Here is a 27,348-nt window from a genome sequence, read left to right on the forward strand (position 1 = left end):
GGAAGATAATGTAGGCTATACCTTTGGGGGTTGGTTCTGCTACTAAAGATAGACTCAGCAATATGACATCATCATACACAGCGGGATGACTTCCTGCTTATAAAAATGACAATCTGACAAGACTGCCACTGCTGGCTGTTTCCAATGTGTTCATGGCTCGAAGGAGAATGTGAATTATGGAAGAATCACTGGTGGGATCCCTGACATATTTTGGGTTCTGTTGGTATTGATGTCTGAAGCCTATGCTAAATTCCTACAGGATTCATATAGGACTTTTTTGCAAGGGTTTCCCTCTGTGTATATCGGGCTGTGTTTACACAGGCAGCCTGATTCTGATCTTTTTTCAGTAATTGGTCTTTTGACCAATCAGATTAGCTGTGAAAGAGAGCTGGTTAGAAAATATCTGTTGTGATTGGTCAAAAGACCAAGTAGTTGGATGCCTGTGTAAACGCAGCCATGCTGTCAAATTGCTCCACCTTTAAACCCATAGAATTTTCTTCTGAAGGCCATACTAGTTAACATGGATCAATATCTATATCTGACATCGACATATGATGATACTTGTCCACACATTTGATCTAGCTAGCTTTAAACTCACTTAGAATCGCATGATTTACTATATAGCATTACAATGTAGTTATCAATCAGTGTAAATAACACATAATGCAGTATGAGTGAACACCACCACAAGCTTCCACTTGGTGACCAGAACTCTCATTGACTTGGAAGGGGAAGGGATATGGTAATAGAGCACATCTACATATGGGCCAATCTCTCTCTCATACTAAATTGAGTCCTTTGAGTGTGTTCTTCCATAGTCAAGGTCATTGTTTACTGACAGTGCTTTTACACATCTAAAACACTTCCTCTGAAAAGTTGAAAGTGTATTCTGTAGACTTTGCCTGCTAATAACTTCTCGGCTTTTACAATGGGTTCCACAATCAAAGACATTGATTGATATGGTTGTCCCGACTTCGAGGGCAGAGAGAAGCTGCAGTTTACTTTGTTGGGTAAAAACATTTAAGAAAGCAGGCAGGTTGCATCAAAAATCACACAATCGATGCACTGCCCACTTGAAGAAGTCCATTCCGGTTTATTGTTTACTTTGCAGTAATGCATTAAAGCGTGCGCATATGAAAAAGTGTTTATGCATGTTCAATTTCTCTTCAGGTTTATCATCACAGTATTGCATTGCATTATTCAAGAGGACAGATCTGCTGATAACAATAAGCTGATTGTTTATTCTCTGTTGTTCTGCTGCGTTTTCAAAACAGTTTCAATATGCAAATCAAAACAGACTGTGACCTTATGAATCACACTCTTTGCATATTTTACAATTGTCCATGGAAAGAGACACACTTTTATATTTTGTTGGGGGAAATAGGGTGGGGTCAACCAGGTATGCCACCCATGTATGGCAAGTAATCACTCCTCTGTTGCTATACATCTTCAGCTGCTAGGAACAACTTTATACCAACATTAAGTGTCTCAGGTGGATGCTCTTGTGAAAAGTGATAGGTTATTTTCTTCTCTGATGCATCTTACATTTTCTAATAGTAGACTGTGTTTCAAAGCAAATCAGATCACAGCTCCTCCCTTCCTATAGGCAGAAAATCAAAAAGGAAGTACCCGTGCTAAGGTCTATTCAACGCTGGTCTGACCAATCAGAATCCATGCTTCAAGATTGTTTTGATCACGCGGACTGGGATGTGTTCCGGGTAGCCTCTGAGAATAACATTGATGTATGTACGGACACAGTGACTGAGTTCATCAGGAAGTGTATAGGGGATGTTGTTCCTATTGTGACTATTAAAACTTACCCAAACCAGAAACCATGGATAGATGGCAGCATCCACGCTAAATTGAAAGCGCGATCCACCGCATTTAACCATGGCAAGGTGACTGGGAATATGGTTGAATACAAACGGTGTAGTTATTCCCTCCGTAAGGCAATGAAACAAGCAAAATGTCAGTAGAGACACAAAGTGGAGTCGCAATTCAACTGCTCAGACACAACACATATGTGGCAGAGTCTACAGACAATCACGGACTACAAAAGGAGAACCAGCCACGTCACAGACACCGACATTTTGCTTCCAGACAAACTTTGCCTGCTTTGAGGATAATACAGTGCCACCAATGCGGCCAGCTACCAAGGACTGTGGGCTCTCCTTCTCCGTGGCCAATGTGAGTAAGACATTTAAACGTGTTAACCCTCGCAATGCTGCAGTCTATTTTACTGTATTTTAGTAATGCCACTCTGACATTGCTCGTCCTAATATTTATATGTTTCTTCATTCTATTATTTTACTTTTAGATTCGTGTGTATTGTTGGGAATTGTTAGATATTACTGCATTGTTGGAGCTAGGAACACAAGTATTTCAATACAGCCACAATAGCATCTGATAAATGTGTATGCGACCAATAACATTTGATTTGATGTCTTCAATAAATTGCTCACACAGTCTTACAGTTCATCTGTGTGGCTTAATGAAGATTTACTTAAAAGATTACACATGAAATGTATCTTCAGTCATCATCTCTGCGAGCTTAAGACAAAGCTTAGAGCACTTTCACTTGTTGTGTGTGTGAGTGTATGAACGTGTGGATGTGTGTGTGTGTCCGTACATGGGTGTAAGTGTGTGTGGTCTAGCTTGATCCCATTTGCAGCCACTCTCTCAATGACAGAGATTTCCACGCCACAGATCCCTGACCAGTGCGCTACTGATGCTCATTTAATTGAATTACACTTAGCCAACAACAAATAAGTAGGCAGAGGAGATCCACTCTAATCACATTAGAGCAGGGGGAGATTGGCCCGTGTGATCGAGTGATTTGGCCGCACATGGCTGGGCAGCCCTTCACCAATAACATTCAGGCCTGCTGTTGGTTGTTTATGAGATTAAGCTGTCATTCGGCCATCACTCACATTTAAGACCCCTATCTCTCCTGTCTCTATTACAGACCCTAACTGTCAAGGGGAGAGGGGCTGGTGCGGGCGTCAGTTGGTGTGACGTGGGTTAAGAATGCTGAGTCCACAACATGGGCCCTGACCGGGCTGAGAGAGAGGAAAAACACCAATGGGAGTTGAAGCAATGTTGCAGTTAGCACTTTGGTCTGTACCCATACTTTATAGCCCCTGAATGGGCCATTCCCAACCTGGCCCCCCAAACGCTGCAAGCGAAATCTACCTAATACATCAGCAAAGCTACCACCTCGCCCTAGACTGACAAAACACCACTACAAGTGGAAGCTGGTAGGCCTACCTATGCAGCAGCTAGTACTAGCAGCCTCCCAGTCCAGACAGTCCTCACGGCCCGGGCCGGCAATGACAGTAGCCTTGCTCCGCCTCTTCTTCCTCCCTTTGAGAATAGTGACAGTTCCTCTACTGAGAGTGCTGCCGTCCTTCTCCTCCTCCTCTTCTCCCAGAAAACCAAGCTGATGACTGCCAGATTCCCAGCAGCGCTCATGAGAGCCACCCTCTGTCTGTGAACACTGGTAAGCCTACGAGTGATGAGACGGATAGCCCTGACAGCGTGGAGTCAGAGTTCCAGTGTGTAATATAAATAAGCTACCAGCTAATACTGTATATACTGTAGTTATAGATAGGCTAGTAGTCTAGACTACATTGTCTGCATAATGAAACAATCCCTAGTAAGCTATTGTTTTGAAAGTGGACTGATTTATATTATTTGACAATAAATAGGGCAGACTGGTTTTACGCAGCACACATTTTCTATCCAAGCTGCGAGAGAGCGCGAGGACTGCTAAGTTAGGCTATTGGCCAACAGGACAGTTGCATATACTAAAAATACTGTAAATTGGTTTCTGATTACTGATCACTGCTCGGCCTCCGACTGCAAGGCACTACAGAGGGTAGTGCGTACGGCCCAGTACATCACCGGGGCCAAGCTTCCTGCCATCCAGGACCTCTATACCAGGCGGTGTCAGAGGAAGGCCCTAAAAATTGTCAAAGACTCCAGCCACCCTAATCATAGACTGTTCTCTCTGCTACCGCACGGCAAGCGGTACCGGAGCACCAAGTCTAGGTCCAAGAGGCTTCTAAACAGCTTCTAAACTCCTGAACATCTAATCAAATGGCTACCCAGACTATTTCCATTGCCCCTCCTCCCCCCACACCACTGCTACTCTGTTATTATCTATGCATTGCCACTTTAATAACTCTGCCTACATGTATATAAATGCCTCAATTACCTTGACACCGGTGCCTCCCGCACATTGACTCTTTACTGGTACCCCCTGTATATATTGTTATTTGCTGCTGCTCTTTAATTATTTGTTATACTTATCTCTTAGTTTTTGGGGGGTATTTTCTTAAAACTGCGTTGTTGGTTAAGGGCTCGTAAGTAAGCACTTCACTGTAAGGTTTAAACCTGTTGTATTCGGCGCATGTGACAAATACATTTGATTTGATTTGATTAGTATGCTGTTACGTCGAAATTAATTTTGCAATCTGCAATGTTTGAATTTCCCACTTTAATTACTGAATGTCACTGACGTAGAGAGGTGTAGGCAGGAGGCAGTCGCAGGTTTAGAACTACTGAATTAATTTATGCACCATAGAACAAAGCGGGACGGAACCCAAACGCTGTTGCGCTCAATATATCTTCATAAACAAAAATGCACAGGGTGAACCCAAAGTGCAAAATATAAAGTACTCAGGAAATAGTATTAGAGATTCCTCTCAGGAAAACAAGTAACATCTATAATGACCGACAAAGACAAATGGCAGAGGGAGTATAGGGTGAAAGAGTTGGGATTGGAACCAGGTGTTTGTGTAATGATGACGAGACAAGTCCGGTTTTGATGAGTGAAGGGTGTTTGCCAGCAGTAGGTTCGGCAGCAGCTAGAAGGCCGGCGACACCGAAAGTCTGAGCTGGATGGGAGGGGGAGACAAGCGAAGGCTGGTGTGACACTGAACAAGTAAATACATTATTGCCACCAGCCAGCATCTAAATAGCAGCATTGCGACATGATAGGCCTATAGCTTCATGAAACATAAACGTTAGGCTTGACATGAGAAAATGACAACCAAATAAAAACAAACATGTATCCATTAAAGCAAAGCTATAGGCTACTACAAGCATCAGCACCACATAATCTGATAGCCTATCGATAGGCAGCCACATAGACATCACAAATTCAGAACCATGGACAGTGATTGGTAGTCTCTACTTTGTGAGTGGCTGATGCATTAGATTCGTTTTTTCTTAGGGGTGGGGGGAGGATCAAGAGAAACTGCGCTACGCTAGTGATTTTCACTCGTGTGTGTGTGTTTGTGTGTATGTGTGTGAGTGCATGAACGTGTGTATGCGTCCGTGTGTGTGTATTTGTGTGTGTGTGTGTGTGTGTGTGTGTGTGTGTGTGTGTGTGTGTGTGTGTGTGTGTGTGTGTGTGTGTGTGTGTGTGTGTGTGAGTGAGTGCGTGCATGAACATGTATGCTTCTGTGTGTGTGCGTCTGTGAATGTGTTTGTACCATGCGTGTGTGTTCTAGCTTCACACAGCTCCAGGGGACCTGACTGATCCAATTTGTGGCCGCTCTCTCAATGACAGAGACTTCCACGCCACAGATCCTAGTGATGCTCATTTAAGGTCACGCACCACACCGTCATAGGGTAATATTTCTTCCCTTAATCATATCACAACATTTACCAGTTAATTGTACACACAAATATAATACTTTTTAGTATTTCCTTTATTTAAATATTGTATTAAAATATGCAAATGCAGTGATATTTCATTAAATATGTGCATATTTGCATATCTCGCGAATCCATTTTCTGGACACTGGATGAAGTTTGGTCTGTACCTGTACTTTATAGCCCCTGAATGGGTCATTCCCAACCTGGCCCCCCATACTGTAACAACCATCTAATCATAGTAATGCAATGAAGGAACATTTCAGACCATAACACTGCTGGAGAGGAAATAATACCCAGATACATTGTGTTGTGTTCCTTCTCCAAGTGTCCAGAGAGATATTATAAGCAGTCTTAATCACTCCTATGACCTCATCACCTGTGAAAATAGACCTAATCTTATTTAGAACATAATAGAAGAAAAACATCTTAGATAACTATACAAATGATGGATTTGAGTGTATATATACACAGTGTATAAACATACACTTTACAGTAGAGGTATCACAAGATCATACATTAGAAAACTATTTTAGTCAGTGCTCCAACTTGGTCCTTCTTACAGGTATTTTTTTTAACCTGGGAACATTCTGTACTGTGGCACGTACTGTATCTTCATTATCATGGGAATGGGAATGTTATTCCACTAGCATTACACACCATCTGCTCAGGCAGCTCTAACAGGTCCCCTACAGTATTTGGCATCTCTTTGTGCCTGTCACATCCGCAGCATTTCTCTCGAAAAGAGACCTTCGGTTCGCTTTTACAGTACCGCTTTCAAACACGACTCAACGTCTTCTGTTGACAAAAATACGTTTGTTTAGTGTGTGTAGCGGAACTTCAGAGGAGAGAACTGTCACAATGAGACTTTTCAGACATGCAGCGAGCTGGCATGTGAAGCCATCGTCGCCGTTTTCCAGACTTCATCATACTATTTGCTACTTACTTACGATGACATACTCGTACCATGGTAATGAGGGTAAAATATGTATCCAGGGAAAATAATTTGTTCTTTAGTCGTAACCATTATTGCATTTTCCAGTAAATCTCTGTAGATTAATTTGTCTTTGTTAAGTAATCTATTACTGTCTCAGATTGGACTACAAATGCACAACAAAGACGTGGATGACTCATAAGATCTTCAAAACTGGTGCTGTTTTCTGTGGAATGTGACATAGAGGTGTAATTTCACATCTTATTTATGTAATATTTTTTATAACTTATCGTGTACAGTATAATGCATGACCTTGGAAACATGCTTTTAGCTTCAATAAGTCACTTCTTGAAAATCTAAAATTGGTTTGATACATAGTGCCAAGAAATAACAGTGATGTTATTCATACCAAAAATGTATTCACACTTAAAGCACATAAACACCCATATTGTTTCAACAGCCTGTATATAGTGCATCCATATATACAACAAATTAGATGCCTCTTCGTTTTGCAAGATTAAGTAAGATTTACTGTTCTTGCAACTGTACTGTCAGAGTTGGTTACTGGGCTTAACTTTCCTTCAATATTGGAGGACGACTCTGTTTTGTCACAGTACGGTTCCGCTTCAGCACCATGGACAGCTCTTGTGGGGGAAGCCAGTTTCAGCACCATGGACAGCACTTATGGGGGAAGCTCCAGTAATGTACACAGCCTTAAAGCCCAGACGCCCACTCACTCACTCTCCTGCCAGGGGTGATTACAATTTCATCTCAGTGCAAATAGTTCATTAGCAAAACCTGGTGATTTCACCAGGGATGGCCCAGGAAGCACATGAACAAAGACGCTCTGCGCGCCAAAGCAGATGAATGGGGAGAAGGGCTGGAATGAAATGTCAAGCAAAATGCCATCAGTGTAATCTGCTTGGAAAAATAATAAATCAGGTCTCTTTGTTGACCCAGCCACTGACCCACACAAGAATTACAGACACAACCTGGAGTGTATAAGAGCGAGAGAGAGAGAGAGAGTGCAAGGAGATATAAAGAACGAGAGAAAGAAAGAGACAGAGAAGGTGAGAGACAGAAGTGATTGAGCAAGACAGCGCAACGAGAGTGGTAAAGAGAGTGTTCAAGGACTGCAGTGGGAGTAGCTGTCAAGCTACAAGGGGAGGGCTGCACCACTGTGGGATGCTACATAGGCGATCGGCTCCGCACAACATCCCAGCATCCCACCGAGAAGCTCATCAAAAAGCCCTCAGCCACATCCTAATCACTGCTAAATGATTTACACAGATCAACAGTGTCTCAAGGCTTGTCTCTGTTTTCCTTTCCCATTGTACCCGCAAATGTTTTTAAGTACCTCTCGACAAGAGAGAGAAACAAACAAACCCTACATTCTCTTTAAAATGACATAGTTCCCCGAGAGCAATGAGGAAAAAAGAGAGTGCTGCTGTTAGATTGGCTGCTGCTTGCTGTTGTTTTTGAAATGGCTAGAGACCTGTTCAGCTCCAGCAATTTTCCTGTTGGAGAGAAGACGTGATGATGCAGATTGAGGCATTAGATACTTGATTGGGCATTTAGAGATGTAAAACCACATCAGCGGCACATCAATACAGTCAGTATTATTAAGATGAATCCATTGGCCTTCGTTCACCAGGACTTGCATGTAAGTATTCTACCCCCTGAGTCAATACATGTTCGAATCACCTTTGTCAGCAATTACAGCCGTGAGTCTTTCTGGGTCAGTCTTTAAGAGCTTTCCACACCTGGAAATACCAAATATGTCCCGTTTTGTGTTTTACATCTCCAGCAGAATAATGACATTGATGAGTGCATGATAATCAGTTTAACTGGCATATAGTATGTTCTATGGATGGTCTTACAACTGCAGTCATTTCTATCTGACAATATATGATCATGACTGGGCATTCTAACATATCTGTATCCATTCATCATCATCATCATCATCATTGTCAATATCGTCTCCCAGGTCTTCCTAACATTGTATGTCATTGAGAAAAAAAAATCAACTATAGAATTTTGTCAGACTGACTTAAAATAGTATCAATATTTGAAGCTTCTTAGTTTTCCAGAGTTTGCTGTACAGAGAGAATAAAGTGTTGTATCTGCAAAACTTCACCTCCACGTTGCCACAGATTGGTCTTCCCTGGCTGCCTGATCCTGATGAGACCCCTGTCACAGACTGGTCTTCCCTGGCTGCCTGACCCTGATGAGATCCCTGTCACAGACTGGTCTTCCCTGGCTGCCTGACCCTGATGAGACCCCTGTCACAGACTGGTCTTCCCTGGCTGCCTGACCCTGATGAGACCCCTGTCATAGACTGGTCTTCCCTGGCAGCCTGATCCTGATGAGACCCCTGTCACCATCTGATCCTGCTCAGATGAGGCATGACAAAGAAATACCTTGTTGTACCTTTATACATTATATTAACCAATAATAGAATCAATGGTTCGATAATTGAAATAAACATTATTCCCAGATTCCAGACTTTAGCCTACCCATCAACTCAAGATATAACTTTGTATCCATTCACTGATTATTATAATATACTACAAAATTCACATGAGCTCCGTAGACTGGTCTTCCCTGGCTGTCTGACACTGCAGGGACACCTGTCACCATCTGATCCTGCTAAGACATGATGAGCATAGTGTTGTGTACCGACTGTGCACCATGACAGTAAAGCCTGTAGAGCTGTTTATACCATGCCAGTGTGAAAAGTAAGGAATTAGCTAGGGAAACTGTCAGATCGACAATGTTACAGGAAAAACGTCCGAATATCGGTCTTCACTCGTTTGGACACTGGTTTCAATGTTTGATTCAGGTCTAGTGTGGCAGAGACAAAAATAATATCTAAAGTTAGTGAGCTAGCTAGCTAACGTTAGCCAACTTCTAGCTAATGGTACAATGGTACAACCCTAATTGATACACCATCCAAAGCGTAACTTTTGATTCCCCATCCAAAGCGTAACAAAGTAGTAACTTCACCATGCTCAAAGGGATATTCAGTGTCTGCTTTTTTTATTGTTACCCATCTACCAATAGGTGCCCTTCTTTGCGAGACATTGAAAAAGTTCCCTGGTCTTTGTGGTTGAATATGTGGTTGAAATGTACTGCTCGACTAAGGGACCTTACAGATAATTGTATGTGTGGGGTGCAGATATGTGTTAATCAGTCAAAAATCATATTAACCACTAGTATTGCACACAGAGTGATTCCCTGCAATATATTATGTCACCTGCTAAGCAAATCTTTACTACTGAACGTATTTAGGCTTGATATAAGAAAGGGGTTGAATACCTATTGACTCAAGACATTTTAGCTTAAAAAAAAATATTAATTTGTAAAACTTTCAAAAAATATATATTTTGACATTGTGAGGTATTGTGTGTAGATCAGTGGCACGAAATCTAAAATTCAGGCTGTTATACAACAACATGTGGGAAAAGTCAATGGGTGTGAATACCTTTTGAAGACAATGAAGGCTACTCTGTAAAGAACATACTGCAACAGTCAAAATATACAGTATCTGCAAATAGCTGGAGATTAAACTAGGATGGCTGGAGATTAAATTAGGATGGCTGGAGATTAAAGTAGGATGGCTGGAGATTAAACTAGGATGGCTGGAGATTAAACTAGGATGGATGGAGATTAAAGTAGGATGGCTGGAGATTAAACTAGGATGGCTGGAGTTTAAACTAGGATGGCTGGAGATTAAACTAGGATGGGTGGAGATTAAACTAGGATGGCTGGAGATTAAACTAGGATGGCTGGAGATTAAACTAGGATGGGTGGAGATTAAACTAGGATGGCTGGAGTTTAAACTAGGATGGCTGGAGATTAAACTAGGATGGGTGGAGATTAAACTAGGATGGCTGGAGATTAAACTAGGATGGCTGGAGATTAAACTAGGATGGCTGGAGATTAAACTAGCTGTAAAAGTGGAGGTGGTGCTACTTAAAATGTCAATTATATAAAAACTCAAAAGTCTTCAAATCTGTAGAGTATACCATAATTTGCATGTTATGCATAGCTTGTCTAGTGTTATGAAGAAGTCAAGTCGGGAAGCCTTCTGGAAAGTACAATGTAAATGTTCATAGAATTTCCCTCCCACACATGCACTATGATCTGGTTATGTTTAGGGTTGGAGTGCTCATCTAGGATCAATGTTGCCTTTTAAATCATAATGAATAACATTACATGGACAAAAGGGACCTGATCTTAGATCAGCACTCCTACTCTGAGAGGCTCTATGAATACAGGCCCTGTAAAGTAATATTACCCAAGTCATTTGTCAGCGCAGTAAACCATGCTCACGCCCCAGCATCAGTCATGGCTTCTTCATATTAACCCGATGACAGTATGAGAGGCCTTGCACCTCGTTAAACACTTTCAGGTCGCTCCTTCGGAATCCTGTTAACTTCAGAGAGTGTGAACTCTTATTTTCCTCTCCTGTTTTACGGTTTCTGTTATAAACCCTGCCATCAGTGCTGATGGAATTATTGGAGTTTGTTGAATTGTATATCAATATCAGGTCCTGAGTGAACCTTAAGTCAAGCCAAGCTCAGATTATATTACTGTAATGTGTCTGTCGATTAGTGGAGTAAACTGGTGAGGTATAAGCAAAATATAGCACTTAGGAATAATCCAAATCACATCAGGTCTGGACAAGAATACACAATTATCACTTGTACGTAGGAATCAGAACATTATGAAATACCTGCCTCCCCTTGTGCATTAGCAAAAAAATATATAGTGTATAAATTTCACCGTTTATCCATAGTTTTCTTATTTTGAATCATCAACCTTTAACTTAATTATAGTGCGTTTTTTTGTCAGCACCATTGCATGTCACATTTACACAGGCACCAGTGGATTGCACCATCCTGGGCCTAAGTGTAAGACAATTAAACTGGCATTTGCTGTCAGAGGAATGGCCTTATGAGAATTGAATTGAGGTTTGATGAGGTGGTCTATAAGAGGAGGAGGAGGAGGAAGAGGAGGAGGAGGAAGATGGTGTAGCATGTGGTGCTGGGCTGACTGCTGACTGCCCAGGTAACCTTTAGCAGATGAAATTGTTTCTCATTAGAGTAAGGAGAAGGCCAGGGTGGTAACCCCTCAATTCCTTCTCTCTCTCTCTCTCTCTCTCTCTCTGTCTCTCTTTCTCTCATTCCTCTCTCTCTCGCTCTCTCTATCCTCTCTCTCGCACTCTCTCCCCTCATTCTCTCTCTTGTTTCTCTGTCTGCGTCTCTCTCCTCTCTCTCTCTCTCACTTTCCCTCTCCTCTCTCTCTTTCTCTCACTTTCCCTCTCCCCTCTTTCTCTCTCTGTCTGCATCTCTCTCTCTCTCACTTTCCCTCTCCCCTCTTTCTCTCTCTCACTTTCCCTCTCCCCTCTTTCTCTCTCTTGTTTCTCTCTCTGTCTGCATCTCTCTCTCTGTCTGCACCTCTCTCTGTCTCTCTGTCTGCACTCTCTCTCTCTCTCTCTCTCTCTGTCTGCATCTCTCTCTCTTGTTTCCCCCCTCTGTCTGCATCTCTCTCTCTCTCACTTTCCCTCTCCCCTCTTTCTCTCTCTTGTTTCTCTTTCTGTCTGCATCTCTCTCTCTCCCTCTGTCTGCATCTCTCTCTCTCTCTCTGTCTGCATTTCTCTCTCTCTCTCTGTTTGCATCTCTCTCTCTCTCTGTCTGCATCTCTCTCTCTCTCTCTCTGTCTGCATCTCTCTCTCTCGCTCTCTGTCTGCATCTCTCTCTCTCTCTCTCTCTCTCTCTCTCTCTCTCGCTCTCCCTCTCTCTCTCTCTCTCCCTCTCTCTATGACTGATCTGTCTCCATCCCCATGCCCTCTACATGGAGGAATTGAGAAAATCATCATGGAAATATAATGACGGATGGAGCTGCTGGGTATTTGGACATCTGTCTTCTCTCTCACAGCTCAGCCAGAGAGCCCAGGCTGTATGACAGGCCCATGGCCAGTGTGGAATAACACGGGAGATGGAGAATTATCTCCAGCACGTCTCCCTGCTACCCTCAGAGATCTGCCATTAGTAGGTTGTCAGTCTAGCAAACACCCCAGCAGCTTTCCAGGCAGGACAAGTCAGCTCCTCACTTCTAATAGGGGGGCATGGGATCATTTCTGCCTGGCTAAAGTTTGAACTATTGAGGTGATATGGGCCTGGGGTTTGGTGAGTGGCAAAACTACTGAGACGTAAAGATGATGAACTCAAAAGTGCAGAACAAATATTAGATTTTCAGCAACCAACTATAACAAATATAGCATAGGCAACTATAGATGTTGTTGTTTGAGTTTTGAGTGCAGAGTGTGCAATACTATTTGTCAAATGTGTGTGTGTGTGTGTGTGTGTGTGTGTGTGTGTGTGTGTGTGTGTGTGTGTGTGTGTGTGTGTGTGTGTGTGTGTGTGTGTGTGTGTGTGTGTGTGTGTGTGTGTGTGTGTGTGTGTGTGTGTGTGTGTGTGGTTTAGTGATTGAGTGCATGCATGTATGCATGTACTATGTGTGAAACCACAAGCAAATGCCAGTCGATATTCATGTACAGAGCTCCTAAACATTAAAGACACTGTCGTGGGTGATCTGTATGCCACGTTAGAGGTAAATGTAACGCTGATCAAGGGATGCTCTGGTTGACTTCAATTGTGAATAAACCCCTGATATCAAAGGGAAAATATGAGCTTCAACTCCAAAGGCAATATTTCCATGACAACTTGTCTGTTGTGCACATTTTTGATAATTCCTAACAAGGTATGTCATCTTAATTCCTAGCAAGGTACAGTATGTCATCTTATCAACCCCATCAAAGTAATTATGTGGAGTCATCGACCTGTGAATGATATGAACCATGCACTTGTCAAAGCCGAACTAAAGGCCATTGCAAATGCCATTCGAAATGCATAGGCTCTGAAACACTGGAAAGCCAACTGCATTGCATAGGCCTTTTGACCATTTTCAGGACCATGGACAGTGAGAAGCCAAATTAATCGCTTCTCTGTAACGTTTTCAGGACCATGGACAGACAAAATGCATAGCCCTCTATTCTGGAGCATTTTCAGGACACTGGACAGCACCTCCACAGCGTTTCCCTGCTTGCAGGTGCAATCAAATCCCACAAGGTCACTAGTTATTCATTCACTGGACACAGTGTACAGCTATTATTCCTCATCTGATAGATTGTGTGTGTGTGTGTGTGTGTGTGTGTGTGTGTGTGTGTGTGTGTGTGTGTGTGTGTGTGTGTGTGTGTGTGTGTGTGTGTGTTGTATGTGTGTGGGAGAGAGCGAGAGAGACCTGCGTCGATGGGTTTTATTCCTGACTGTTTTATTTGATCAGGTTTCCATTGAAGTAGTCACACAATTATGTAAAAGCGCACAATGTAGTGTTGTGCTCGTCATGCATTCCGTAGGAGTCAATCTTTGATTTTATCCCGGAACCTGCTGTTATATTTTCAAACCTAGACCCTACACTTTTCTCCGTTTGCATATAGTCAGACTTGGGGTTGCTTTACCGTCTGTCACACTGTCTCCTTTGTCACCCCCCCACACACAGTTGAACCTTTATAATTGTTGTTTATCAACACAGAAAGTCACGACACGGTCTCTCGTTCCTCCTCCATCCTTCGTTCCCCCCTCTCTCCCCCGTTTGCCTCATGTGTTCCAGTCCCACCCCTTACTGTCTGGCATTACCGTCCTCTACAATACAAAACGGTATTCTCAGTACCTCCCCCTAGTTTCGCTTGCTTTTGCACTGCACTCGCTCAGTCTGTGCATCTCTGACTACCTTCATTGACATCCACCCTGCCACCTCTCCACCTGCGTACAGCTTTCACGGATCCGAGCTAGCCCGACCCTCCCTAGAACACATCGGGATATTTCTTCCGATCCGTTGAGCTCCCCCATTTCCCCTCAGGTCGATTTGGTCACTGTGTTTCTCCGTGTATCAATGTATACGACCTCGCCGAGCCGAAGGATTTCTCTCTCTTGAGCATGAGAAGGAACACCAACTCATCCGCAATCCAACATCTAAGATTGAGCTACCAGCATGCACACTGGATACATATGCTCCAGCAGAAGTTTTCGGCAAGAAAACTAAAGCACCTTGGACCACAGATTCCGAACAAGTGGGTAAAAGAGTTTTAGGTAAGCCTAGATAAGTTTGGTGTTATTTTCTATAAATACTATACCCGTCATTACAGTAGCTGGAGGTTAGGCTGTAGCCTCTGGACAGTTATGGCGATGTTGCATTATCAGCATGATACTGTCCTTTCTGGACGATGGATTTTTCTGCTTTATCATTGTCAGGTTTTGCGTCTTATATGTAGCCTATGTGTATTTTCATCTGTCCAAACTACGTCGGTGTTATTTATCTAAAGTAAAAGTTACTACATGTCCATTACTGTGGAGATGAACAACGTTAGATACTAGAACCTATAGGTTGCATTTTAAACATATGACTGACCGGAGACGGAGTGTAGGCTATGTATTGCGAGGAGGCTGCAGAGGAAGTCGAGAGAATGAAAGAGCGGATTGGAGAGGGGGAGAGACCACTAAGAATCAGTTTTCAGTCCACGCACACTTTCTTTCACATTGCCCCTCGCCTCAATGAATGGCCCGTCTGATTAAATCCAGGGCACTATGAAGTTCGACGGCATAGCATCATAATATGCTTGTCTATTCTTGTCTATCTTGTTCTAGAACACCCAGTTTGCAGGTCAAACGTTGATTCACATTGCCCTGTTGGCTTATATCAACATTACTGCAGTTGATTGAGCAATGTGAGTCCATATCAGTTCATTTTACAATATTTCATACGACATGTATATTGACCATTCTGTATTGCAATGGTGAAATGCATTATTATTTAGCCTCAGTCTCTCTGTTGCTACGAGGCGGGAAATTGTGTGTCACTTATTTGATCTTATCCGTGAATAATTTCAAACACAGATTGGACAGATCGTGTGTGTGTGTGTGTGTGTGTGTGTGTGTGTGTGTGTGTGTGTGTGTAAAAATATGTACAAATATGGCATACCGGTATATGCGACAATATGATTTGCCTCATTACGTTCTTAACACAGATATAGCCATGTTGGAGAGCTGCTCAATCAATAATTCAATGATGCTGATGTTAATTGCTAATTGATATCGATTAAACAGAACAGAAAAATTATAATCAGAAAAGATATGTCATTTTTTGAGGTAGCACCAATGATCCAAAGTTGCCTCTCCCTCCGTTCCTTCAATGGAAGTTGTATGAGTGCGCTACTGTTCACTAACTGCTGGGGGAGCTCGCGCTCTTTTGCGCCATGTGTCACGTAATCCACTACAGGCAGGATAATTGACTGGTGTTGATGGATACAAAATTAGAAATGCAACTACTCTTGGTGTGCACCTCGTTTTTACAACTAATGACTGTGTTCTTCTTCTTCTTCTTCTCCTTCTTCTCAATAAGTTTCATACTTTGAATTACTTTTTTACTTTGGCCCTTTACAGTATATATGTATCAATAGGTGTCTTTAAATGGCCATGCGATTCTCAGTAACATACTGTTCAGGCCCTGTTCAGATCCCCCTCCTAGTGGCAGATCAATCATGGACTCTGTTTACTCTCCTACAATCCACATCAGGCAGAAGTCATTTCAAACTGACATCTAAGATCAATTATCTGTTGACATCTTAATATTATTCAAATCAGAATAATGTCATATTGCTGGGAATCTACCAAGATAGAAGTGAGCTACAGTAGCAATTTCAGCAGATTTACTGTCATTGTCAATATCAATATTGACATCATATCCATGCTACCATGTGGCCTGTCCTGTGATCAACACTAAGTTGAAAGTAAGTTGTCAATCGATATATCTCTCATCAAGTCCCCTCTAGAGCCACAAAACAAAGGCTGTTTCATTTCAAATGGCTAATTCAATCTGTTGGCCTTTATATTGCCTACATGCTGGCGACATGTAATTCTTTTCAAAGAGAAACAGCTCACAATCACAAATGCCAAAAAGAAAATGTCAGCAGTAGCTTGAGGCTACAGCTATGTCCCAAACTTGGTGACCCTGTGTTGACTAAGCATTCAAAGACTGGGGGTACATGCTGCAGCGTAATGTTTTTGTGACGCGTGCTGTGCACTCCAATGATGGATTGATTGCAACCTCATGTTGCCATGATTCACAAAGGCAAAAAAAGGACTACACACAAGGGTGCTGGGAGGTAGGCAGTGGTCCATTCTCCTTGAGTATGGACAAGAATATCAAATACAAGGTCTCAGTGCTGGAGCTAGAAGAGCTAACTGTCTTACATTGATTGCCAAGAGGCATCAAGCATCTTCACTATTGGCAGGACTAGCAGTGGGTGCTGGTTCCAGCTGGAGTGCCCTGGAAGGCTTCCTCCCAGGGGGAATAGAAAACCTGTTTTGATGGGAAGAAAAACAACAGGGGTCAAATCATGCCATGTCAGAGCAACACAAAACAGATGGTGAACTTCATTCCAAATCCCTGGCCTGCAATTCTCCACTGGGGCAGGATGTGTTAGTTGACATAACCAGTTGACAGGTTATTGTGGGATTGTTTGATTAATACCCCAAACCACACAGTGTTATTGGATAACAAATTGTCTCAAAGCTTAAAAAACATTCTTTAACCTGTCTCCTCCCCTTCATCTACACTGATCGAAGTGTATTTAACAACTGCCATCAACAAGGGATCATAGCTTTCACCTGGATTCACCTGGTCAGTCCATGACATGACAAGATGTTCATAATGTTTTGTACACTCAGTGTATATGCACCTTCATCAGGGAGCGAACCATGTCTATGATAGACACTGGTGGAGAACTTGAAGATTAACAGACATATTTTCTTGAACCACTGTAGAAGACATATTTTTGTGGTTGTGAAATATCAACATGTTTTATAACATGCAACTGAATGGAGTTGTATGGCAATGTGTAAAATGTGGATTAATTTGACTATTTCTATTATAATACACACAGAGCTCATAATGATTCACCCTGAATCAAGATACACACAGTCTTTACTGACATTCAACAAAGATGAAAACAATAAATCAATTTCAGCCAAATACTGTCGTCAGCCTAGTCATCGACCAGACCAGGCCAAAAACATGTTTACCTCAAGAAAATGTGGTCAGTATAAAATAGGTTGACTCAGGTGCATGTCCACCTACATACTGATCATTTTATGGATTAAACAAATCCATATATAGATAAATTCACAAATGTAATCCCAAAATGTACCCAAAGGATAGACCAAGGAAAATGTGCATTTATTTATGGGGAGTGAGGAACATAGCCTGAGGGACATTGATTGACCAGATAAGTTTATGTGGATAGACATTGTAGGCTGCAGAAACTTTTGAAGATAACCTTGACTTGAATCAATCCAATTTAGTGCAAGATTTAGTTTTGGGACTGTTTTTTACTCATCTTTTATAATTTGATAGTTATCGCTGAGCTTCTGATGGATTAGATAGAACATTAATTGTTGAATGTAATTAATGGATTTGGCAACTTTGTTGCACCTGAAACAGTTTTGCAAATCAAGCGAATTTGATTTTCCTACTTTTAGGCTGTAATAATGCTGTAGCCATTATTGAATGTAAACTGTGTTAGCCTCAGGAGAGAGAGCGCAATTCAAATATAATCATGAAAAGGAAATCTTACGGCCTCTGAGTCTACATTGTTTATTGTTTCTGGTCTTAGATTTATATTTGTTTTGTAGAACATTATTTTATCTTACAGCCTGCATTTTCTGTGTTTAGACAACATATTAGACAGCAGCATACGTGTTTAGAATAATGGATTTATTACTATTTTATTACAAAATGTTTCACTGTCAAGATCCAAATATTAATTTGGTAAAATCTAGGACTAACGTGCAATAAGGATTGTTCTTGGTATGCATTTGAATGGCTCACTGATGGACAGAGACAGGTTGTATAACTATACATTAGTGTTTGTCATTTTGCTGATGACCTGATTCTAGCAACAGGCTGGTTTTATGCGACCACTGTCAAAGCTATTAGTCATGAATGAAGACTTTATGGCTTCCCAATCACAAACACATTGCCACTCCATGTGCAATTGTGTCTCTTGGTATGTTGATGGGCGGCCCTATTCATGCAGGTATCAATGTTCACATTAAAACTTCTTATGGATCGGTGTCCCGCTAACGGGACAGTTGTTGCTCAATATGCATAATGTGACTAAACGTTGTTTTAAGATAAAACATTCTTATCATCATGACTCTTGCATATAGGCTATGTGTCATGCTTGGCACCAGTCATAGTGACATTAAGAATATTTACAGTTAAAGTAATTTACAGTATCTATCTATGGCTTTGCCTGGATATCCATTGAGCCACATTACACCTCTATAAATAACAAAGCCTCCATTTGGGCTGCCATTTGGGCTTAATTAACCTCTATAATTCATACAATTATATCATTACGATCCCTGAATGATGAGGAAAAAAGCCCAGAGGCCTCTGCAGACAGCAGAAGCTCAGTACCTTGGTTGCTTGCATGTTGGATTGGACTCTAGACTCCTGTTCATCTCATGACAGGTTGGAAAGAAGAGAGAGAAGAGACTCCCCTACGGGTAATATTGGGCATCCATGGTGGGACTCACCAGCTGGACCGCCCTCTTACCATAGCTTGCGGAGGCTGCTGGGATTAACAATGGCAACCTGGAGGGGAGGGGGGGTCCTTCTAGCCAGCTGGCTGCTCATCCTCACCAATGGTACAAGTAAGTCCCCAGTCAGTGCAGTACAGTGTGGGAGCTGGCTGCCTGAAAAATTAAAAGCTCAGTTAGAAATTCCATGTGTCGCCTCTCTCTCTCTCTCTCTCTCTCTCTCTCTCTCTCTCTCCGTGCCTTGGTCGGGTTGTCTCCCATCTCTGGCAAATTAGGGAATTAGCGTTGTCTTGATGCTAATCCCCCATTTGAAATGCCGCAGTCTAAACCCACTTTCTCCTTCATGTTTTCTAATAGGAGAAAGGAGAAAAAACAGCCAGACCCTTTGTTTTTTCCTTGAGATCAAATAAAGATCCGGTTTGAAGATGTTTTCTCTTTAATAAGGTAGATTCTTACCATGAACTGAGTTGTGAATTCAGGATGGTGGTCTGTCAAATCAAATCAAATTGTATTGGTCACATACACATATTTAGCTGTCACGTCCTGACCCTTGTAAGAGGTCATTTTCCATAGTAGAGTGGTCAGGGCGTGACAGGTGGGTATTTTGGGTGGTTTTGGTTTTCTGTTTCTATGTGGGGTTCTCTAGATTTCTATTTCTATGTTTTCGTTTTCTATGTTTTGGCCAGGTATGGTTTCCAATCAGAGGCAGCTGTCTATCGTTGTCTCTGAATGGAAGCTTAGGCAGCCTGTTTTTCATGTGTAGGTGTGGGTAGTTGTTTTCCGTTTTGTCAAGTGTACCTTACGGAACTGTTGTCGGTCGTTTGTTGTTTTGTTGAAGTGTTTTTTCATTAAAGAAAAGAATGAGCACTATGCACGCTGCGCCTTGGTCCCCTTTCGACGACCCTTGTTACATTAGCAGATGTTATTGTGGGTGCAGCGAACTGCTACACCCGCAATATGCTTCCATGTGCAATTGAAGCCCTAATGTCTGGTTAGTTTTAATTGGTCCACTATGTAGAAATTGAGGGATTTACGATGACTCAAGTTGTTGATTCAGATTTGCTACGGGGTAGCATCTCTTACGTGACATTCCCTAAAACTCTAAATGTTTTGACTTTGCCTGCTCACCCAGTTAGAAATGTGAAAATACATATTGGTGTTTCATGAGAATCTCTTTGGCTCAAAGACGAATGGTTATGAGCTATATGAAAGTTACTGAGAAATAACATTAGGAACATCTGCAATGGTATGAGATTTGCATCATCATTGTCGTAGTCATCATCATCATCGTCATCTTCTTCTTCACCACCCCAACCATCATCATCCTCACTGACTGCATGCAACACTAAAGTAACTCATGAAGTCATTTCAGTAAAATGTCTTCATCCATTGCGTGTCTTCATCAATTCTTTATTGCCACTGAGAAGTTCAGATTTCCAAGCTGCCTTGGTATTGGCTATAAGCTCTTGATCTGGTGCCATTGTTCAGCTCAGAGTTCAGCCTTTTACAGAGAGCCAGACTTGAAAGAAGGGACTGTGGGCCAGAAAAAAAACCAAGTCAGTCAAGCAGTCCTGAATCTACCCAACTAAACTGCAGTATCAGCTGTGGTGGAAAATTGCCTGGTGCAGTCGGTTTTCGACATCACTTGCCCGGCCCTTCACAATGACGTGTGGCCAGGTGTAGAGGGAGGAGCAGGAGGAAAAAGAGGATCAGGAGGCAGGCAGTCTGCTTGATTTAACAGTAATTATAGAGTGCTATTTCCTCTGTCTCCCCTCTCTGCCACTGGATGCCAGTAGCCATTCTTAAGTCCTGTCACCTCATGATCACGTAATGGGGAGAAAATGCCTATTAGAGATGAGGCTAATTGCAGAGGGCTTCTCCCATGATTCTTGTTGGTGAGCTTGGGGTGATGGTGAGGGGGAGGATGGGGGGAGAGGGGAGATGGAGGTCGAGTTGTTCAAGAGACTGTGGAAACTGCTTTATAAACTCTGGAGACATTTCCAAGGCAATGACTTCAAAATTTGAACTAGGGGAATACATCAGTATCTTTTTTTCCTTCATATAAAAGAAAGGGAAATCTTGCTCTAGGAGTGTGAAGTAATTTCCTTTTCTTACCGTGAGACCATTTCTAGAGTTCAGAAAATGGCCCCTCTGTGGTAAGGGTGAGTGCTTCTGGTGATGTGGCTACCTTGGTTACTTTAGTAATGACAGTATCAGCAATGGCTGATGACCATGATATTGCGTCTGAGTGTGATTGATAGTTTATACAATAATATCAGACGATTGATAGTTTTAAGGTCTTGTTTTGTCCTAAGCCAATGCTTCCCAGTCAGTTGGCTGCTTCTAACAGCCAACTGAGTTTATAGACTTCAGTGAAACAACCTCATTGTCAGTGATACCTTTTGCATCATTAAAAAAGTCTGTTACTGTGGAAGCTCATATAGTCCTCTGTTGCTGCAGGCCAAATAGAACCATGTTCCAGACTCTCCAAATCCTCCATCCCACTCTCCCCACTCTCTCTGTTTGCTTGGTATTGACTCAAGGCTGAATTCTAACCTGAGAGCTTTTACATGCACTGCATTGATGGACATGTCCATATCTGAACTCAGCCCATTTCGATCGATGCCTGTTCACTTCAATGGATGAAACAGTTGCAACTATTTTGAGTCATAGAGAAATTGGTAAAATGTTGATTGAGTAGACCGACTGTGATTTGTAATACGTTGTGTGGCCAAGTGGAGGATGATTTAATGACATAGGCTTGGGAACCGAACTCCATCAACTGTTTTCTACATTCGAGCGTTCCCTAATTTGAAGTCACATGAAATCCCTAGCCACCAGAACACTGCCCATGCATTATTGAATTCAGTGTTATCGGTTGTTTCCCAGATTTGGCTTCTATTTACGCTTACTTTACACAACAGACAAATCCCTCCAATCATTAATCGAGACGTTCGTCAAAGCCTCAGTGCGTTTGAAATATGAATGTGATGCAGTCGTTCACAGTGGGCCTATTTGTTACTACGTGATGCCTTTCCTCATGAAAACCCCCCAGAACACACATGGGTCCCAGGCACTGAGACGGAAATGAGTCATGTTTGATGTTGTCAAACTGCTGACAGAGTGAGACACAGGGAGTTACAGACACACACAATATCTCATGTATGATTTAATCAGCCTATTGCTTGTTTCTGAATTATTTCAAACAGTGCAGGGGTTCATAATGTGACCCATACTAATTGGTGGCCTATGGTCACTGTTGGTGTTGTTGTGTTACACCAGTGGTATTCAAACCTTTTCAGCGAGGACACCATTTTTTTTTGCCAGAATTTCTGCAGACCCCATTATTTTGGGCCAGAATTTCTACTGATCCTAGCCCAAATCGAATGACATAACCTTAACATGGGTAAATGTAGATATCTACATCAATAAGTAACCTTCAATTCATTACGTTTTCATCTATCTTATGAAAATTAAGATAAGCAATAAATGCATTTACTCACTTACATTTTATTTTTCAAATTATATTTTTCAAAAACGTTTGTATATTGTCCCATAAAATAATCTGTACTCAATCGTTTTTTTAATTTGTATTTTATTTGGCTGCAATTCCCCTGCGATTACACCCCACTAGGGGTCGTGACCCCGACTTTGAATACCACTGTGTTATGCAGTACTGTACCATGTTTTGCAGGACACTGACTGCACACATACCACCACTGACATGTACAGTATGTGCTGCTGCTGTTTTTGACAAGCAAGGAGTGATGCTCAGTTGATCCACAGAGACATGTAGGGGGCATGTAGGGACAAACACATGCTCAAATAGGCAGGAATCAAATACTCTGTCAGACATGTACACACAAATGTACACACAGACACATAGACATATACACATGCAGACACACACACACACAGACACACACACACACACACACACACACACATGCACACACACACATCCCCACAGAGCGCTGTGTTGTCCTGCTGATGGAGGTAGTGCTGTTAGTTTTAATGATGGAGAGGCCAGTGTAGGTGAAGCTAGCTGAAGCAGGTACAGTATCCTCTCCAGGCTTTACGCACAGTCAGCACATCAACAATGTAGGGCAGAGCATAGGCCATGGCGTGTAGAAGTCGCTATAGTGAGCAGAAAAATGTGCAATGGAAGCCATACTGAACTGTCTCTCCTGCAAAAAGAAAGGGTTATGTTTTGATAACTTTTGAACGGAACACATCAAAAATGTGAGTGCTGTGATATTTAAGTGATATTGGTGTTTGGAGGATATATTAGCATAGGTGTTGTTAGGCTCCAAACACCGGCTTCGAGGGCATTATCACTTTTATACAACGGTTACCAACATATTCAAATAATGATTTACATATTGTCATTAAAAACTTTATTTAGATAAATTTATGGTTACTATTTCAAATCAAACTTTATTTGTCACATGCGCCGAATACACCAAGTGTAGACCTTACCGTGAAATGCTTACTTACAAGCCCTTAACCAACAGTGCATGTCAAGAAAGAGTTAAGAAAATATTTACCAAATAAACTAAAGTAAAAAATAATAAAAAGTAACATAATAAAATAGCACTAACGAGGCTATATACAGGGGGTACCGAGTCATTGTGCGGGGGTACAGGTTAATCTAGGTAATTTGTACATGGAGGTGGGGTGAAGTGACTATGCATAGATAATAAACATCGAGTAGCAGCAGTGTACAAAACAAATGGAGGGATGGGGGTGTCTAAATGTAAATAGTCCGGAGGCTGTTTGATTAATTGTTCAGCAGTCTTATGGCTTGTGGGTAGAAGCTGTTAATGAGCCTTTTGGTCCTAGGCTTGGTGTTCCGGTACCGCTTGCCATGCAGTAGCAGAGAAAACAGTCTATAACTTGGGTGACTGGAGTCTCTGACAATTTTTTGGCCTTTCCTCTGGCACCGCCTGGTATATAGGTCCTGGATGGCAGGAAGCTTGGCCCCAGTGATGTACTGGGCCGTACGCAATACCCTCTGTAGCGCCTTACAGATGCCGAGCAGTTGTCATACCAGGCGGTCATGCAACCGGTCAGGATGCTTTCGGTGGTGCAGCTGTAGAACTTTTTGAGGATCTGGGGAGCCATGTCAAATCTTTTCAGTCTCCTGAGGGGGAAAAGGTGTTGTCGTGCCCTCTTCACAACTGTCTTGGTGTGTTTGGACCATGATAGTTTGTTAGTGATGTGGACACCAAGGAACTTGAAACTCTTGACCCGCTCCACTACAGCCCCGTCAGTGTTAATGGGGGCCTCTTCGGCCCGCCTTTTCCTGTAGTCCACGATCAGCTCCTTTGTCTTGCTCACATTGAGGGACAGGTTGGTGTCCTGTCCTGGAAATCGAATTTCAATACTGAAACAATATTGCATATTTCAGAGAGACAGACAGCAGGGTTTATACAAATCTCCGCTATTGAAAACCAATTTGTAGTTGTTTTTAGAAATGGGAGATAATGTCTAGATGCTTTTTATAGTGGAGATCAAGTTTATAAATTGTCTGGCTGGGCTGATGAGACAGTGGATTGCACAGTGAGATGGAACAGAGTAAATAGACATTTTAACATCATAGATTTAGCCGGAGGTAACTTATAGAATAGACACTGGCTGGAATGTGGATTTAACCAATCAGCATCCAGGATTAGACCCACTCGTTGTATAATTGATTTTTCTGACCACTAACATTGACCAGTTATTTTGCTTTTTGGAGTAGTCCTCTTTTTGTTTGAGTCAATCCATAATTTTCATAACCACTGGTCTCTAGGGATATGAGGGGTGACCTGCATGAATACAGACTCCTTCCTCAATAGAGAGAAACTAACGCTGGCTCTTGTTATGGAAGAACCTACATTCACAGAGGGCTTACAACATCACCCAGTTCTGTTATGGCACTGAGAGCAAGTTTGGAAAATCTGGTCCTTGAATTATTTAGAGTAGACGACATCTCCTTTCAGTGACATGGACCATAGATTCGATCAGCACTTGTGTTGGTAGATGAATCTCACTGTGTAGGGATATAATACACATGGACAGCACTAGGGTATGTTTACTTACATATTGAAATATTGCCTTGGCATGGGAAATGAACACATTAGCCCTGTGGGTATGAACTGGGAGCTTTAGAAAGAGGACAACTCAGGGGAAAGATGAGCAGCAGAGGGAATTCAAAGGCAACGGGTCAAGAGCACTCTATTTTCAAGCTTAAAATAGGAGTTGGTAGAATTCGGGTGGTAGAACCAATATTAACGGCATATTTTTACCAATGATAACCTTCCACCGTGAACCAGGGAAGGAAGAAGAGAAAATAAAGATATTCCCTCAGCAGAAATGCACAATCCTTTTAGTCATATCAGCCCTGAAACGTCTACCCTGGATGCCTCTGCATATGCAGTGTGTGTGTGTGTGTGTGTGTGTGTGTGTGTGTGTGTGTGTGTGTGTGTGTGTGTGTGTCTGTGTGTGTCTGTGTGTGTTTAAAGTGTATCTGTTTGTGTATGTGCACACATTTAAAAAGAGCCCTATAGCACATATCTCCACCACTAACACCACCTTTCACTACCTCTCCTCACTAAGTTATCGCCATGGATATAGCAAAGTACTACCTATTTGCTCTGCTTCCATGTCTGAACACATTCAAAGCACTTTCCAACTGCTTTCTACCGCTTAACACCCTCTAAAAAGCCTTGGGTGGCAGTGACAGAACTCCCATGAATTCTATCAAACACACAATGTCAAACCTTTCCCCACCTCAGTGTAAAAATACAGCGTTTAATAATCATCGGAAAACAGCAAGGCAAAGTCGTGACCTCCATTTGTTTGCAGAGGCAATCGTCTAGTTACAGCTGCCATGGCACTTCTGTTTATGACTGTATCATTGGAGGCCTCGACATCATCAGAACAGAGAGATCCCATACTAATATTCTTTTCTGTTTTAATTCATTGGCAGCTCCAGTTTGCATCTGTTGTGAGACAGTGCCAAACTGTCTCGATAGTTCCCGTCCAAATTATAATTATTTTCGTCCCCATTCGAGTCAGAGATGATTATCATTGCCAAGGGAGCCCTTGACACTAGGGTAATCACTGCACTGAAATGCATCCAGGTCTATCAGGCAGAGGCGGCCAATTCTACTAGTGGCTAGAAGACAGTAAACAGCTGAGACTGTGAGGACCGTCATTAAAACAGCACACTGGCTAGTGAACAGAGCAGTGCTGCTACTCTCAGAGAGACCACCCAACCTCTTTTCAACTACACAAAGAGAAACAGAGATGTACTGTAGTTTCAAACTCGTGTTGGTGTGTATGTGTTTAAGTACGGTATGTCTGTCTGTTTCCGCGTATCCTCAAATATATACGTACTCTATCAAATATGCTCAGTTTCCTATAACATAATCATACACTAAAGTACCAGAATTAAAACTATGATTGATGTCAGACCTCACTCAATATTGATCATTCAGCGGGGAGGGGGACTCAGTCTTTAGAACTGAACAAAACAACTTTGCAATATTGATATTCCTGCATCTGCTAGCTCAGATGTGTGGCAGGCTTTGGGTGCTGCTGAGCTGTTTCATGAAGGAGGAATTGAGATGGGAATGGGATGCTTTTTTCCCTCCATCTGCTAGGTGTCTCAGTAGATTCCTTCTGATATATGGGTAGCACCCTCTATGCTCCCTCTGCTTTCCCTCCATTTCACCAATTTATGACATTGAATTAAGAACAATGGAACCATTGATCGTCCCCTTTAAGACTCCTAAAACCGGTCTCCTCAGAGCGAGGCGACGGTTGATTAGCAGCCAGGAGCAGAGAGAGTCTCCTTCCAGATAGCTCGGGAGGCACTGTACAGTATGTGTCAAGAAGTGAAATGGGGATAAACATTGTACTGGGGATGGAAATTAGGTCAGTAAATTCAGGCATGCTACTGGGACGGAGGTGGGCTGAGGGGGAGAGCGGATCGGAGGCCCAGACGGAAATAACGCACTGCAGCAGGGACGGAACCTCGCTCCGCATAGCACCAGGGGTCCGGTCCCTGAAGAGGGGAGCAGCTGTTCCATATTTTTG

The 27,348-nt window shown here is 42.3% G+C and overlaps 1 protein-coding gene across 1 annotated transcript in view; it reads left to right on the forward strand.

Moving 5' to 3' along the window:
• Window positions 1-14,298: 14,298 nt before the first annotated feature.
• Window positions 14,299-27,348, forward strand: part of LOC106565751 (BMP/retinoic acid-inducible neural-specific protein 1) — a 164,890-nt gene continuing 151,840 nt past the window's right edge. Inside the window, exon 1 of the mRNA XM_014133232.3 lies at window positions 14,299-14,751. The gene's annotated coding sequence lies outside the window, so the exon portion shown is untranslated. The remainder of the gene's footprint in view (window positions 14,752-27,348) is intronic.

The sequence above is a fragment of the Salmo salar genome, chromosome 01, assembly GCF_965601325.2.
Source record: "Salmo salar chromosome 01, fSalSal1, whole genome shotgun sequence".
NCBI classification, from domain to species: Eukaryota; Metazoa; Chordata; class Actinopteri; order Salmoniformes; family Salmonidae; genus Salmo; species Salmo salar.